The sequence below is a fragment of the Marmota monax genome, unplaced genomic scaffold (genome assembly GCF_021218885.2).
Source record: "Marmota monax isolate L192 unplaced genomic scaffold, Marmota_monax_Labrador192_F-V1.1 WCK01_AAM20220418_F8-fsc00172, whole genome shotgun sequence".
Classification (NCBI taxonomy): domain Eukaryota; kingdom Metazoa; phylum Chordata; class Mammalia; order Rodentia; family Sciuridae; genus Marmota; species Marmota monax.
In genome coordinates, this window is record NW_026693633.1 from 3165597 (window position 1) to 3182580 (window position 16984).

Genomic DNA, 16984 nt, shown 5'->3' on the forward strand with positions numbered 1-16984 from the left:
AAATACTTTCCATTCAGTCATTGAGTTTTTGTCTTTTTTGCCATTGACTTTTAAATAAGATGGAGAGGCAAAGATTAGTTTTGATTTAGTTTACAAAGAGACTTAATAAAATGTTACATTGTGCTATTCTGTTTGCCATTATTGTGTTTGCTGTAAAAATCAAAATAAAATAACAGCTTTTTACAAACAACTGCAGCAAAAGAAAGCAAATCAAATTTCTGAAATTTTACATAAAAGAGATAGTCTTATCTTTTGATATTCAACGCAAACAATGAGAAATAAAATTTTTAGACATGAATTTTCTATTTTCATTTTTATTTTTCCACATTCTTGATTATTGTATTGAATTATTTTATCTTTTTTCCTCTTTGAAGCTTATTTCTTTTTAAGTTTTGAGAAAATGATGGGTACATAAAACAAGGACAAAAATTCAAAAGTTAGCAAAATTATAGCATGACAAGGAAATTATAATGGTATGAATACGGTCCACTTTTAATTGCTCAATGATAATGTAGCTTGAACAAAAGAAAGTTGGAGACAATTTAATGGCCATTCCTGCTTGGAAATTGTAAGGCAATTTCATTTGTAAAGCAAATGAAGGTGGTAATACAATTGAAAATTAAGATAAAATATTTGTGTACCACGGATTAAGAAATTATGAATTTTTATATTTATTATATATATTGCATATTGAGTAGAAAAAGTTTTGTTTGGGACAAAAATGATAACATTATGTCTTGAGAGATTTTCTGGAGATATATGACTCCTGTTCCTCCCTGTTCTGCATGTTCAGTGCTAGCAAATATGAAATACTTTAGAGATCAGCTTGGGTATTTTTAGATGAGACTTTTATTTTTAAGAAATTGCGTAAGAGATTCATGTTCATTATAGAAGAATTAGTAAATGCAGACAAGCCAGTAAAACTATAAGTTTTACATTTCCTATATTCTCAGGATACAAATATATTCTCTTAATGTATCAGTGTATATTTTGTATATGCTTATATTGACTCATTTATTAAATACCTACCAGCAATGAAATAAGAGAAGGAAACCAACAAAAACCCCCTGAATCTATATAGCTTAGTAAGATATGCCAAACAAATAATAGAGTACATTAAATAGTGATACACACTACAGAGTTAAATAAAGTTGGCATGGGAATTTGGAAATGCTGGGAACTCGATTTGAAGTAGAGTTGCCAGAGAAAGTTTTATTGAAGTGAATGAACTTTGAGAAAACCTCTAAAGAAAGCAGGGCAGCACTACTATATGATATCTACTGGAAGAATGTGCTAGGCAGAGGGTAAAGCCAGTGCAAGGACCACAGGCTGAGAGCATTTCCAGTGAGTGGGAGCTAGAGAAAGAGAAGGTGAGCCAATGATAAAATACACTTTGCTGGGTGTGATCGTGCATACTTATAATCCCAGTGGCTTGGGAGGCTGAGGCAGAAGTGTTGGGAAAAGTATAAATGGCAGCCATACCCCAGAGAAAAAACCCCAACATGGCGCCTAAGCACCTCTTCTTCCTACCTTCTTCTTTTCTGCAGTGGCGCGAAAAGTTCCCGCCCGTGTGAACTCTCCCGCCGGCGCCAATTTCAAATCTCGCTGGCGGGGAACCTTAGCCCCAATGAGAACTAATTCCTGGGCTCCGGAGCTGATATCTGAAAGAACTTGCCAATAAACGGGTTGCCTGCCATTTATCTAAGCCCTACCATCTCCCCCTTAGTTCTATATAAGCACACTGCTTTTTGCAATAAAATTGGAATTCTCCCGGCAAAGTGTCTTTGCGTGGGGAATTCTTTCATTCTGGTGCCCCGTGTGAGGATACTGGTGAGCTCTTTCCAACAAGAGCCCCGTCCCCCGCTCAGCCGAGACACTCCGCCCTGGTCCGCTCTTTTCAGACTCCGGCTTCCTGCACTCACCACTGATCTGGCTAGGTAAGGATCCCCTGACCCCGGCTCGCCAACTCCCTTCAGGCTATCGCTGGGTTTGTGACCGTGATCGTCCGGCACACTCCAGACACCCGGTGGGGGGAGGGAATTCCTCCCACTAAGACCTTTACTGGTTGAAGTGGACCCTCTGGTGATCCGTTTCCCTTTGGGGCGTGAGGCTTCTGAGTTTACACGAGAGGCTCTGTGGTTTTCTCCCTCCTCCGCTGCCGCTGCCGCTGCCGGCTAGAGTTGCTGTTTCCTGCGGGGCTGCTGTGTCTGGCTGAAGCTGCCTCTCTGCTCGGGGAAAACTGAACTCCCGGCCTGGAACTGCGTTCTGCCGGAGTCGGAGTTCTGTTTTCATTACTGACTTCTTCCTCTGTGGTCGAAAACTTTCCTGACGTCAGGTTGCCCGTGGCTCCGACCCCATTGGGTCTTACAGATCGCACTTCACTGGTGACGACCAGGTAGTTCCCTCTGTATTTCCTCGCGATGGCTGGTCATTTTGGGGACGCCCACCTGACCCCCGTTCACCCTGAGCTTTCTGTAAGCCAGTCCAGCCCGGGTTTTCTCTTTGTCTCTCTCGCTTACTCTTATTCTCTCTCTCTCTCTCTCTCTCTCTCTCTCTCTCTCTCTCTCTTCCATCTTTCCCTGTGACTATGGGCACCTCTTCGTCTATACCTGAAGCCTCACCTCTCAAATGTTTAATAAAAAATCTGGCCACACTCTCCCTCACACCAGACATCAAGCCCAAACTTCTAATCAAATTCTGTACCCAAGTTTGGCCTACATATCCACTGGATAATGGCAATCATTGGCCTCCAGAAGGCTCCTTAGATCCAAACCTCCTCCAGGACCTTTTTAACTATTGTGAGCGTCTGAAAAAGTGGAGGGAAATTCCCTGCATTGAAGGTTTTAGCCTTCTCGCACAGCACCCTGCTCTCTGCTCCTCCTGCCCTCCCTCTCAGGTCCTCCTTGCTTGCAAACCCCTCTCTTCCCCTACTTCTACTCCTGACTTCGCAGATTCTTCCTCATTCGACCCAGCAGATGAACCCCCACCTTATCCCCCAGCCCCATCTGCCCCTTCTCTCCCACTATACCCTCCTCTTCCTCTGCCTGATTCCACAGATCCTCAGCCTTCTATTTCATCCCCCTCCTCTCTGCCCTATTCTGCCTGCTCCACCTCCTCCTCCTCCACAGAGACACTCCCTTCCCCTCCCTCTCCTTCCTGTCTGCCGCCTGCCTCTTTCAGTCCTCCTGTTACCAGGTCTAAGGGACTCCTTCCCACCCCCAAGACAATCGCACCCCTTCGTGAGGTAGCTGGTCCCGAGGGTGTCATCAGAGTCCACGTGCCCTTCTCCATGTCAGACATTACTCAGCTAGAGAGGAAGTTAGGCTCATTCACCACTGACCCCACCACTTACATTCGGGAGTTTCAATGGGTCCTACAAGCATATAGCCTCACTCATCATGACATCTACATGCTCTTGGCCAATACACTTCTCCCTGAGGAAAGGCAATGGGTCTGGGAGCTAGCCCAAGCCCATGCTGATGAAAATCATAGGACCAATCCTAACCACCCCACGGGCCCTCATGCTGTCCCAGAGCAGGATCCCCTATGGGATTACAACACCCCTGAAGGCTTACAGTCTCGTGACCTTTTTACATCCTGCCTCTTGGCGGGCCTAAAAAAGGCCACCCACAAGGCTGTTAACTTTCAAAAGGTGCAGGAGGTCATTCAAAGGAAGGAGGAAACACCTTCAGAATTCCTGGATAGACTAACCAAGGCCCTTCAACAGTACACAAACCTCGACCCAGAAACCCCTGATGGCCGTCATGTCTTAATGACATATTTTCTGGCCCAAAGCTACCCTGACATTAAAGCCAAGCTTAAAAAGCTTGAACAGGGCCCTGCTACTCCTCAGACCGAAATCCTCGCTGTCGCTTTCAAGGTCTTTCATGGTAGAGAAGATGAAAGTGAACGCCGTAGGCAGAGGGCTGAAAATGCCAAATTCCAAATGTTGGCCCAGGTCATTCAGAGAAGGCCATCACCACACCATCCTAATAAGACACCTCCTGGAGCTTGCTTCAAATGTGGTAAGGAGGGACATTGGGCCAGGGATTGTCCTTCGCCAAGGACACCCTCCAACCCCTGCCCAAAATGCCATCAAAGGGGACACTGGGGGGCAGACTGGCCAACAACCCGGAAGGGAGGTTGGGCAGCCGCCCGGCAACCCCAGCCTCTCCTGGGCTTGGCAGAGGAGGATTGACGGAGCCCTGGGCCTTCCCTCCCCACTATTACCATCAAGAAGCAAGAGCCTAGGGTCACCTTCCTGGTGGATGGACGCCTCATTACCTTCCTCTTGGATACTGGTGTCGCTTTTTCGGTCTTGAGGGAGTATTGGGGTCCTACCACACCCTCAAAAACTCCTATTGTCGGGGTAGGAGGTAAACAGATTTTCCCTCGAGACCCCCCTCCCCCCTTATCATGTTATATGCAGGGATCCCTTTTGTCCTTCACACACTCCTTTCTCATTATGAGCCATTGCCCCATTCCCCTTCTGGGAAGGGACATACTCTCACTATTGAAAGTCACCATTCACATATCACCCCATACCTCTCCTACCTCTCATTTCCTCATGATGTTCCTAGGGGCAGATACACCTCCTTCACGCACTCTTCCACAACTATCTAAACCAGTTAACCCTGAGGTTTGGGACACAACTACACCCTCTATGGCTAAATGCAGTCCTATTCATATTGTCTTACGGGACCCTTCAAGATATATTAGTCAACCACAATATCCACTCACAACCACAGCCCTCCTCGGATTAGAACCCATCATCCAGGATTTATTATGAAAGGGGTATCTTAGGCCTACACATTCTCCTTTCAACACCCCCATTCTGGCAGTTAAGAAACCTAACGGGTCCTACAGGCTGGTTCAAGACCTTTGCCTTGTCAACTCCTCTGTGGTCCCCATCCACCCTCTAGTGCCCAACCCTTACACCCTCCTCTCTCAGATCCCTGCCACTACTACCCACTTCTCGGTCCTAGATTTAAAAGATGCATTCTTTTCTATTCCCTTGTCCTCAGAATCTCAGGATACCTTTGTTTTTACGTGGACTGACCCTCACACCCGCCATTCTCATCAGCTTACCTGGACTGTCCTCCCACAGGGATTCAGGGATAGCCCCCATCTCTTTGGCCAAGTTCTTGCCCAGGACCTCACATCCTTTCACCCCACCTGTCCTGGCTCTACTCTCCTTCAATAGACCTTCTTCTATGTAGTCCCTCTTGGGAACACTCTCAATCCCACACTGCCCAGCTTCTCAATTTCCTAGCAGATAAGGGATATAGGGTGTCACCCCACAAGGCCCAGGTTTCCCAGTCTTCTGTCACCTATCTTGGTTTTCGTCTTACACCTGGGAAAAAGGAAATAACACTGGATAGGAGGCAACTCCTCTCTAATCTTTCAGTGCCCCATACGAAAGCCGAAATACTATCATTCCTAGGACTAGCAGGTTATTTTAGGGCCTGGATCCCAAATTATTCTCTTCTAGCCAAACCCCTGTATGACCTAGCAAAGGGACCCCCTAGTGAATCTCTTGCCTCCTCCCCCAACTACCACTTCCGCAGGCTTCAACAACTCCTCCTAAAGGCACCCGCCCTTCACCTTCCTGATCTTTCAAGACCATTTCATCTATATGTCCATGAAAAAGGGGGACAAGTACTTAGGGTCTTAGGTCAAAACTATGGGCCTACATTTGTACCTGTGGCATATTTGTCCAAACAACTAGACCCTACCGTCTGTGGGTGGGCCCCTTGCTTAAGAGCTCTGGCTGCTGGACGAATTTTACACAAAGAAGCCTCTAAGCTGACTTTTGGGGCCCCTTTAACTATCCACTCCCCACATCACTTGAAGGATCTTTTAGCTTATAAGGGCCTTCAAACCCTTCCTCCATCCAGAGTTCTGTCGCTCCTCACTTCCTTTCTGGAAAACTATAATATTACTTTCCTCCCCTGTTCTGCACTGAACCCTGCCTCACTGCTCCCAATGACTCCCACGTCTAACACACCAACTCATAATTGCTTGGAAACCTTAGATGATTTCCTCCCCTGTCATTCTTCCATTTCTGAGGGACCACTCACCAAGCCTGACCTTATCTGGTTCACTGACAGCAGTTCCTTTAGGCAGAATGGCACTCATTACTCTGGATATGCTGTAGTTTCAGCTACTGAGATTATAGAGGCCAAAGCTCTGCCTTCAGGAACTACCAACCAGCAGGCTGAACTTATAGCAGCCACTCGTGCCTGCCTTCTAGCACAAGGAAAATCCCTCACCCTTTATACTGACTCAAAATATGTCTTCCATATCTTATTATCCCATGCTGCAATATGGAAGGAGCGAGGCCTACTTACCACCAAAGGTAATGCGATCACTAATTCGGCTCTTATAACCAATCTGATAGAGGCCTCCCACTTACCCACCCGGTTGGGAGTTGTCCATTGTAGGTCCCATCAGAAGGACGGCTCTCTCATCACTGAGGGCAATGCCAAAGCTGACCAGGCGGCACGAATGGCTGCTACCACTTCCAATTATGGCCCCCCTGGAGGACATATAATGGCCACTTTAGACAGCTCATCTGAAGCCCCTACTTCTTCCAGTAAGAACAAGGATCTTTTCAAGTTCCTTCATACTCTATTCCATTCCAGTTCTCAGTCTTTAACCCTCTTTTTACAGAGCTTCTTCTCCCTCACCCCCTCTGACAAAGCCATGCTCCAAAATATAGCCTCTAATTGTCAGATCTGTCAGTGGACCAACCCTCATACTCCTTTAAGGCCCAAACCTTTCCCTTCCCACCAAGCCCAGGGACACATTCCCGCTGCTGACTGGCAGGTAGACTTCACCAACATGCCCACAGTACGGCGCACTAAATACCTCCTTGTCTTTGTGGACACTTTCTCTGGTTGGGTTGAGGCATTTCCCACTTCCAATAAAAAGGCTTCCACTGTAGCTTCAATCTTACTGACAGACATTATCCCCAGGTTTGGTATGCCCACTTCCTTACAATCTGACAATGGCCCTGAGTTTATTTCTAGGATCACACAAAAGGTCTCTCAAGCCCTCTCCTTCAAGTGGCATTTCCACTGTCCATATCACCCCCAGGCTTCAGGGAAAGTGGAAAGGGTAAATCATACTCTAAAGGAAGTCCTTACCAAATTGACAATGGAATTAAACTTAGACTGGGTCAAACTCCTTCCCTTGGCTTTGCTTCGAATCAGAGCTCTCCCTAAGAAACCATCTTTACTGTCTCCCTTTGAGATAATGTATGGAAGACCTCTTATACCCCCTGGGCTGGTCGTTTCACAAGGACCTCTCACCCGAGATTTGTCTTTGTCTCTCTTGTTTCATCTCCGCTCGGAACTCTGGAAATATCAGGACTGGCTTCTTCCGGACCCAGTCTCCTCTCCAAACACTCCTCCCTTAACACCTGGGAGTCTAGTCTATTATAACACCCCAGAGGAGAAAGGGCCTCTTGCCCCAAAATGGGAAGGCCCCTATCCTGCCATTCTCTGTACCCCCACCGCCGCCAAACTCTCCTTACCAGACAACCGTCTCACTCCCTGGATTCACATTTCTAGGTTGAAGCCATATCACCAGGAGGCCCCACCTGCTGACGACAGGACCACCCCAGAGGAACTCCAAGAATCACCTCCTGAACCTCCCCTTTACTCCTGCTCTCCACACCCATCTCACCCCTTTAAGTTGCGGCTCACACGGTGTTCTCCGCAGCCCAATTCCTCTTAAAGAAGGCAAAATGAGCTCTCCCAACACCCTAGTCTTCTCTCTCTGCTTGTTTTTTGTGCTCTGCTTATTTTCTGTGCTCTGTCGGGACTGGCCTTTACCCTCCTCTCCTACCATGTATTTATTCACTCTTCGGGAACGATACTCAGAACATGGCATGCAGAAGGTCCATGCAGTGGATGCAACTACTTGCTTCATCCACAACTGCACCTCTATTTCCCTAAAATTGTCACCTTCAAGGACCTTCGTCCCTGGTAGCTGGAACTGGCCTTTCATTTGCTTCCTTTTTGATCAAACCAAAGACTATTGTCATTGGTGGCCTAAGATATATAATGGGTGCCCCTATTGGTCATGCAGGTTCCATGATGAACGTGGTAGCTATTCTTACCACTCACTTGGTTACCCTGAAGGGTGGACTTCTAGTTACCTAAAGTGGCATAAAGGCTCTTCATCCGATAACAATGGATGGTATACTTTAGATATACCTGACCCCAAGGCCAAACGTTGGGACTATGTTGAGTTTGCTGTCTATGCTCGGACAACCTCAGCCAGACCCACAGGGTGGATGACTGTTGGCCGCACCCTGATTACGCCACCTAAAGCAACCATCCAGGTAGTCGAACACATCAAGGAGTCAGAATCAAAACTTCGAGATCTTATCCATAGCCCATCCAAAGAGGATTCAGAGCCTTCAACCCCCTTAGGCCCCCCTCCCACATGGCTCAATTTGCTACAACAAACTCTTTGATTATTAAACTCCACCCCTCTTTCTGTGCCTACTTCTCAGTGCTTTCTCTGTGCTTCACATAGTCGTCCACTTCTAGCAGCGGTCCCATTAGCGGCAGGAAATATTTCAGCAAAAACCTACAATTTCTCTAAGAAAGGACAACCCCTTCATGTGACACGTATCCCACTGTGGGAAAGTTATTCCACCAATACTTCATTTCCTTTCATCTGTTTCCACCTGCCAACAATGAATCCTTTACCCATTTGTTCCTTGAGCTATAGCACCCCATTGAGCCCTGCGTTTATGCAACCTGGACATTTCCTCTGGTGTAACAGGTCTTTAAGTACCTCAATGATCAATGTCTCTGGCACCTGCTTCTTGGTTATTGTAGTTCCTCAGCTGTCTTTGTATACTCCCACCGAATTCCGACAGCTGGCCCTACCTTCCCGCACCCGTAGGTCAGTCTTTCTGCTGGTTCTGGTAGGCCTCACTTTAACAACCTCAGTGGCAAGTCTCGGACTCTCTGGTGCGGACTCTCTGGTGGAGCTATAGGTCATGCTCTGTGGGCATCCAATGACCTGCAACAAAAACTGCAGGAAGCACTCGATACCACTGCTTGGGCTCCTTGCAGCAGCAGGTTACTTCATTGGCACAAGTGGCTTTACAAAACCGAAGGGCGATTGATCTTCTCACTGCAGAAAAAGGGGGTACATGCCTGTTCCTCATAGAGGAATGTTGCTACTACGTTAATGAGTCTGGGCTAATAGAAAAAAATGTTGTTAAATTGCAGGAATTATCGACCCAACTGCTCAAACCCACCTCCTCTAATCCCATAACGGGGTTCTTCCAATCCTCTCTTGCCACGTACTTACTACCTATCTTGGGGCCCCTTATTGGGATGCTCCTTTTTTGTGCTCTCTTGCCCTGCATAATGAAGTTCCTTCAAACCCAATTGCAGAAAATTTCTAATCAAACTTTCAACCAGCTTCTGCTTAGGCACTACCAGCCTCTGATGACCGATGAACCCCCAACATCTCCAAGAGAACAGTTCACTCAGTGCTGAAGCTCACTACCAGGCACGATGGAATGCAACGGACATCAGACAGCGGGAGACAATGAGCTCGGAGAACCTCTTAATCTGCCATCCTGGATTCATGAGTCTTTATGTCCTTCTAAGCTTCCTCATGGCCCTTGGCCTCTTCTCTGTCAGTCCCCCAACATGGAACTTCTGTCAAAAATTGACCTTTGCTTTAATTTTTATCTTCATTCTGTTTTTATTCGCTCTGATCTTCTTCAGGTGCTGGTGACACCATGTCCAGGCAACGCTTCCAGTATTTCCTAGAGTCTCTGTTACAGGACCAGTGGCTGATACCAACAATCTCCTCCATCCAGGACTGGTTCAATGCCATCGACAACTTGTGGCTTCAGGGAACTTTCACAGACTTCACCCCTACGGAAGTAGCTGTCTATAGCCACTGGGTTTTATTTCTGGCTGCCATGATATCCCCAGACCTGCCCCCCGAGCATTCCTCCACTTCCCTTTCTAGGCCCCACAGCGCCCCCACACAGCAGGAAGCAGCTGGATCTGACCAACGATGCCCCATTTCCTAAGAAAACAAAAAGGGAAGAATGTTGGGAAAAGTATAAACGGCAGCCATACCCCAGAGAAAAAACCCCAACATGGCGCCTAAGCACCTCTTCTTCCTACCTTCTTCTTTTCTGCAGTGGCGCGAAAAGTTCCCGCCCGTGTGAACTCTCCCGCCGGCGCCAATTTCAAATCTCGCTGGCGGGGAACCTTAGCCCCAATGAGAACTAATTCCTGGGCTCCGGAGCTGATATCTGAAAGAACTTGCCAATAAACGGGTTGCCTGCCTTTTATCTAAGCCCTACCATCTCCCCCTTAGTTCTATTTAAGCACACTGCTTTTTGCAATAAAATTGGAATTCTCCCGGCAAAGTGTCTTTGTGTGGGGAATTCTTTCAAGAAGGATCACAAGTTCAAAGCCCATCTCAGCAACTTAGTGATGCCCTAAGCAACCAAGTGAGACTTGTTTCAAAAGTAAAAAAATAAATAAATAAATAACAAAGGGCTGGGGATGTAGCTCAGTGGTAAGCACCCCTGGGTTCAATCCCTGGTACCAATAAATAAATAAATATGCATTCTGACTTCCTGATGTTTCTTCTCTTCTCAATGGATTGGAGAGGTTGTGTTTATTTTCCAAGCATTTCTTAAACATCTATTGTTATTCATTTCCAAATTGATTTTATTGTGGTTATATGCCATAAGAGACAATATCTTCACTTAAAAGAGACTTAAAATGTTTTATATTTGTCTGGCATAATTTCATTCCTCTTAAAATATTAAGACTTATCTTATGGCCCAGGACATGATGTATCTTGGTATACTGCATACATTTGGAAGATTATGTTCTTGCTGTTAAATATAGTGGTCAAACAAGCTGACAGTTTTAGATCATCTGTATCTTTCCTGATTTTTAAATTTTAGTTTCTCTATTTTTGTCTTGAAGAATCTAAAATCTTTTTTCATTAAATTCTAATTTTGGCTACTGTTTAATTCTGTCAATTTTGATTTCATCTGTTTTGGAGATTTTTTTTTAAACACATACATAGTTATACTTATGTCTTCTGACTGCAATAACTTTTTATTTTGAAAAATCTATCATTAGTAATAGTCTTTCTTTTGAAGGATTTTAAAAATCTATTAATAGCATAGCCACTCCAGTCCTCTTTTTGCTGAACTCGCGCATGGCATATATTTTTCATCTTCATCTATTTATTTTGAATTTGTGCTTAAAGTAAATTTACTTAAATTAAATCTTTTAATGATAACATATAGTTAGTTCATGGATCTTTGTTTAAAACCTCTAAATGTTTTTATTTCTTTGTACTTAAAATGCATCTCTGATAGAAAATCTATATCCGGTTCTTGCTTCAGTCCATTTGAGCTAAATTTTTAAATAGAATGCTTGGTTCTTCCTTACGGTAATTAGTGATAACATTAAATTCAGGCTGTTATTTTACTGTATATTTTCCATTTGTCCCCTTCCCTGTCTTTTGTTCCTCTGATCCTCCCTTCCTCACTTTTCTGAATTATTTAAGTATTTTTATTCATTCACTTATGTATTTACTTATTTTTTTAAGAGACAGGATCTCAATATGGCCTCACAGTCCTGGGTTCAAATGATCTTGTGCTTCAACCTCCCAAGTAGCTAGGACTGCAGATGAACAACACCATGCTGGGATCCACTTTTTAAATTAAATTTTATTTTATCTATTATCTCCTTAGATATAGATTTCTGAATATCTTATTAGTCTAAATATTTCAATGCAAATACTTAGCTTTTAATAAACAATATAGAATTAATATTGTACCACTTTACATAAATCACAGACACAAGGCACCTGATTAGTCCTGCTTACCAAGACCCCATCATTTGCACTAAAGTTTTCATATGTATTTTATTTATACAAGTTATAATTCAATAAGATCAATTTTAAGTTTTGGTTTATATATAGAGAGAAGTAGTGTTTTGTATTTATCCAGATATTTGTTATTTTTGGCATTCTTCTTCTTCCTGAGAGTACAATTTGTAGACAGTATTATTTCTCTTCAGATTAAAGAAACTGACTAGTGTTTCTAAAGAAGCCATTCTGCTGTTAACTTTTATTCATGTATATTGAATTTCTTGTATTAGTTACATTTAGAATTATTACAACTTTTTGAGGAACTGACCTTATTATTATTATAAAATATCTCTTGGAATTCTTCATTTTTGCTTTGTCTGACTTAATATGACTAACTTTTTTGAGTAGTGTTTTTGTGGTTTAACTTTTTCTATTCTTTTATTTTTAACTAATGTCTTTGTACTTAAAGTGGGTTTCTGAAGACAGTATATCTAACAATCCAGTTTCATCCCATCTAACAATCTTTACTCTTATTGAAGAGTCCAGAATGTGAGTAAAATGTGAACCACTAATATGTACATATGAAATATTAAAAATTGTAGTAGTCAACAAAAATTTCAAGAAATAGTATTTTAATACATTGTTTTATTTTTCCCCAAATACCTAAAATGTTATCATTTAATATAGAGTTAATGAAAATACTTATGTTAATAAAATGTTTAACAATATTTTAACTCATATTCACTCTTTGAAATTCTATACTCTCAATTTTACCCTTATCACATTGTTCAGTTCATATGCTGTCCCACAAGAATCTTGTCACTTCAGCCTTCCAGAGCTCTGATCTCTGTCTTCTTTGCTCTGTGAGAGCATCTGGTTCTGTCTGAGTTTCTATCCTAGTACTGAGTCTCTAACCAGTAAGCCAGCATGATGCTACTTGACACTCTGCTCTTTGGCAGGATAGGGTAATCATATTACTTTTCTATTTCCCTAAGCCTTCCCTAAGCCATTGCATTAGTTTTCTTCTCTCAAGGACCATGATGTCATGCTGCCAGAAAGTCAGTCTGAATATTCCATGGTACATATTTCTGGTTTCTAGTTTTCTCATTTCTACAGCAGTTATTCTTGAGCCTGTAAAGATATCAATGTACTCACTCACAGCAAACATATAAATATATGAGTCCCTTATCAATTCAGGAAAATGTTATTTGAAAACTGGAATTGCCTGCTAATTGTCAATAATCAATAAAATTCACTCCTAATTCCAAACTATTTGCATATTTGTCCAAATATCAATAATGTTTTCTGTATTCATGAAATTATCAAAATAATTATTCAATGTTACTATGTTTCTATATAGTTTATACAGAGTAGACGAACCTTAGAGTTAGCTACTAACCAGCAATGAGAACATTTCCACTTGTTTTTCTTATGGACTGGAAAAATCTTAGAAATATATTTGACCTATTTCTTTTTAAAATATGAATTTATCTACTGTCAATTTGATGTTATGTTTCATTTAAAATAGTTTATAGAATAGTTAGATTATTACCAAATCTTCTCATTTCATTGAAAAATAAATTGAAAGTGATGTTAATTTCTTATGCCTCATTATCCAATACTATGAGGAAAACATTTTTAAAAAGGCATCTATATTATTCTATTTTCCATCTGTTATTCCAAACATCACAACTATAAAATTAAATTTGGATTTTATAATAATTTCTTACTCCAAGATAGAAAATATGTGTGTACCTATAAGTTTCTGACACTTTTTCCTATTACCTAGTACATGAAAAAGATTTAAAAAAACTATCATTAAATCACTGCATCTCATATTTCTAATCCAGTCACTACACGTGTCAAAATGTACATAATTCAAAATGAAGTTTACTACATAGTAAACTACTTAAAAGTAATAGGCGACATCAACATTGTTAACTCAGTGGCGAGAGCCAATTGTTTTAATGATTAATATAAGTTATGGCAGTGGAGATGAGCAAATTTGCATCAGGAGCACAAAAAACTTCACAGAATGGAAAGATGAATATACAAATCCAGTTTACCTAGGATGCCTTTACAGGGACAATGATAGTCCATGCTCAAAATCCGGCACCATGGAAAAGAAATAAGGGTAGTGAAAGAAAGCTAGTGAAAGGCTAGTGAAAGAAAGGTGAAAAGACAGAGTATTAAAGCCTCAATTATGAAGCACACTGGATGAAGCAGTGATTTGGCACTTATGATGCTGGGGACTGAAACTTATCCCAATCTATTTTTCTTCAGTAGAATTCCAAAGAGCTGTAACATTACATGGAAGAACCATGGACAGATTTAATATTTCTCTATTAACTTTGTGGTCACTGTGTTTTGGTACTGGGAGAAGGGGTAAGACAAATAACTGTCCTTTCATTGTGAAAATCCATTGTATATCTATACAAGGCAAAATATCTATGAAGGATGATAAGAAATTCAATTCCAGGTAATAGTCCATTAAAACTTGAAATAAACATTCTTCTGTGTTAGATTCTTTGGACCTTTCAATGTCTAATCTAGTTTTGTTTTTTTCCATGCTTAGCTTTTGCATACTAATTCCACAGAAAATAAGATAGCCACAATCAAAGCCACTTACCAATTGCCATGCGCTAATGTTGCCTGTTGGGCAGAGTAGGGTAACCATGTCACATTTCTATTTCCCTAAGCATTCAGTCCTTACCTGAGCAGTATCTTTATTACTCATATCTATTCATTTCTTGTCACAAGCATCAAGTCAGCAAATTGACATTTCTAATATAGTGAAAAAGAAATATAAGCAAGAAATCTGAGCAATTTACCATTTGTAGCTACCAAACACTATATGCCTAATTTGTTTATTCACATATTTGTACTATTTCTTTAGCATATATGAAGCAAAGATATGAGGATGAAAGACAATGTACAAATCAATTAACAAACATAGGGCAAAGTAGACTTATGACACATTAAGACTGCCTTTTCCTTCCTCCCTTCTTAGTAGATGGTGTTCCTATATAGAGGGCATATTTTTCTTAATCTTATCCTAAATTTTGAATTCTTTATCTCATGAGAAAGATAGATTTGGCACTAAGAGTAATAAAAACATTTTATCTAAATTCAAATATCATTTCTCATCAATTATCTTATTTAAGTTTGCTCTGCAACCTTATTTCCTTCATTTACTAAATATCTCTGGCAATATGTAGGATAATTCCCAGGCTTTTGTTCGAAGTTTAACAGAAATCCACTCATGAAAACTTCTTTTCTATAATGTATAACATGTGGGTTTCTTGGCTTATGAAGAGACCTTTAAAAAACATGATTCTTTAATAATATGCCATAGAGAAAACATTTCTTAAAGTATGCTTTAAGATAAAATAATCTAATTTTAGAGTTCTGGTTAGAGAAAGAGCACTATGTGGTTAGCTTGGATTTAACTACGATAATATGATTTTCATGGAATGGCATGGTTTACCAATTGAGACCACAACTATTAGATCACTTATCATAGGTGGGCTTTTTGTGAGATTTTAATTATGAACAGCCAATGGTTGCATTAAGTACCAATTATGCTTGAAATTAAACATGGCTGTGCTTCCTATAATAAGTGCAATTTAGAGAAAGATCACATTTGATATTTATGTAAATCTATGGAAAAAATCCTAAACGTACTTGATGTATTTTTCCCCGTTGGGTAAAGAGAGGCTGGGGATGAACATACTTTGCCAAGGTGAGAAGCTATTCAATACATGGGTTTGAAGACTTGATCCCAATCCAACCAATACCTCATTTTTTATATTATTTACACTTAGAAGAGCACAATTTCCAGCTTGCATTAAAAAATGCAGACTTAATCAGAAAAATGAGAAATGATACCCCATTTGATTCAAATGTATGAAATGTCAAGATCATTGTACTGTCATGTGTAACTAATAATGAAAAAAATGCAGACTTAGAACACTCTGTAAACAAATAGACAAACACATAAACATTCAAAAGAATTTTGGGTTCAAAAAAATAACAATCCCTATAAATCTCTTGTTGTTGCATGAAGTACTGAATATGTAACTTTGAAATTTAAGGTTTTAATTTCCCTTAATATAAGGCTAAATTTAAAGACCACAGGAAAAATGTATTGGAAAAACGAGTTTGAGTTTTTATTTTAACCGTATTATTTATAAAATAATTCATGAAGACTGATGACTTCAAACCATCTCTGTGTCATCTTTTTCCAATTCATGTAAATTAAATGGCAATGTTTTAAATATGTGTCTGTTTTTCATAATATTATGCATGTTTTTCTTCCCCATAAAAACCTCAATCCATGTATAACAGTATTTTTAACAAATAAAATTGCAGTCATCCAAAGAAATTTAGAAAAGTATAAACTAACTGAATGGATAATTTTTTTCATTTGACATTGTTTCAAAATTAAGATTAACAAAATATAGCCCAGGACTATTTTCTCTACTCTTAGACTGTTCCAACCATTGTTTATTAGAAATGATAAATGAATGGAGAATTTGTTCTCTCTTGAATCGGTCATATAAGGCCATTTGGAAAATGATCTATCTTTTTAATGAAAAGCGATGTCTTTGCATATTTTTTTTCTTTTTGTAATGTATATACTAGTGCATATATTTAGACATGAGACCTACTATGGGTATAGAATCATTATTTTAGAATTCTTTTTGAAATACAAAAATTATCAGGAAAGAATCTCATATGAAAATTAACATATGATGTATAAAAGAACATGTGGTCTATATTCTAAAAATTTGTAAAAAAAAAAAAAAAGTGATCTTCCTTGATTCGTACTTCAGAATAATCATCATAGACAATTTGTAGCTTTTTTCTCACCTTTTACCTGGTAAAATGCTTGGTTTAAATAATCACAATATAAAAGTTTCCTATAAGGAAATTGTAGAGAATTTCTCAATAACATAATTAGATTTTCTTTTGTTTTTTTTTCAAAATACCAATGGAAAATTTGTATTCTCAATAAAGTAAGATTTTTAATAATAATAATAATACCATATATCTAATGTTAACCTCAGCAGTAGTATTCATGGTAAATAACCCT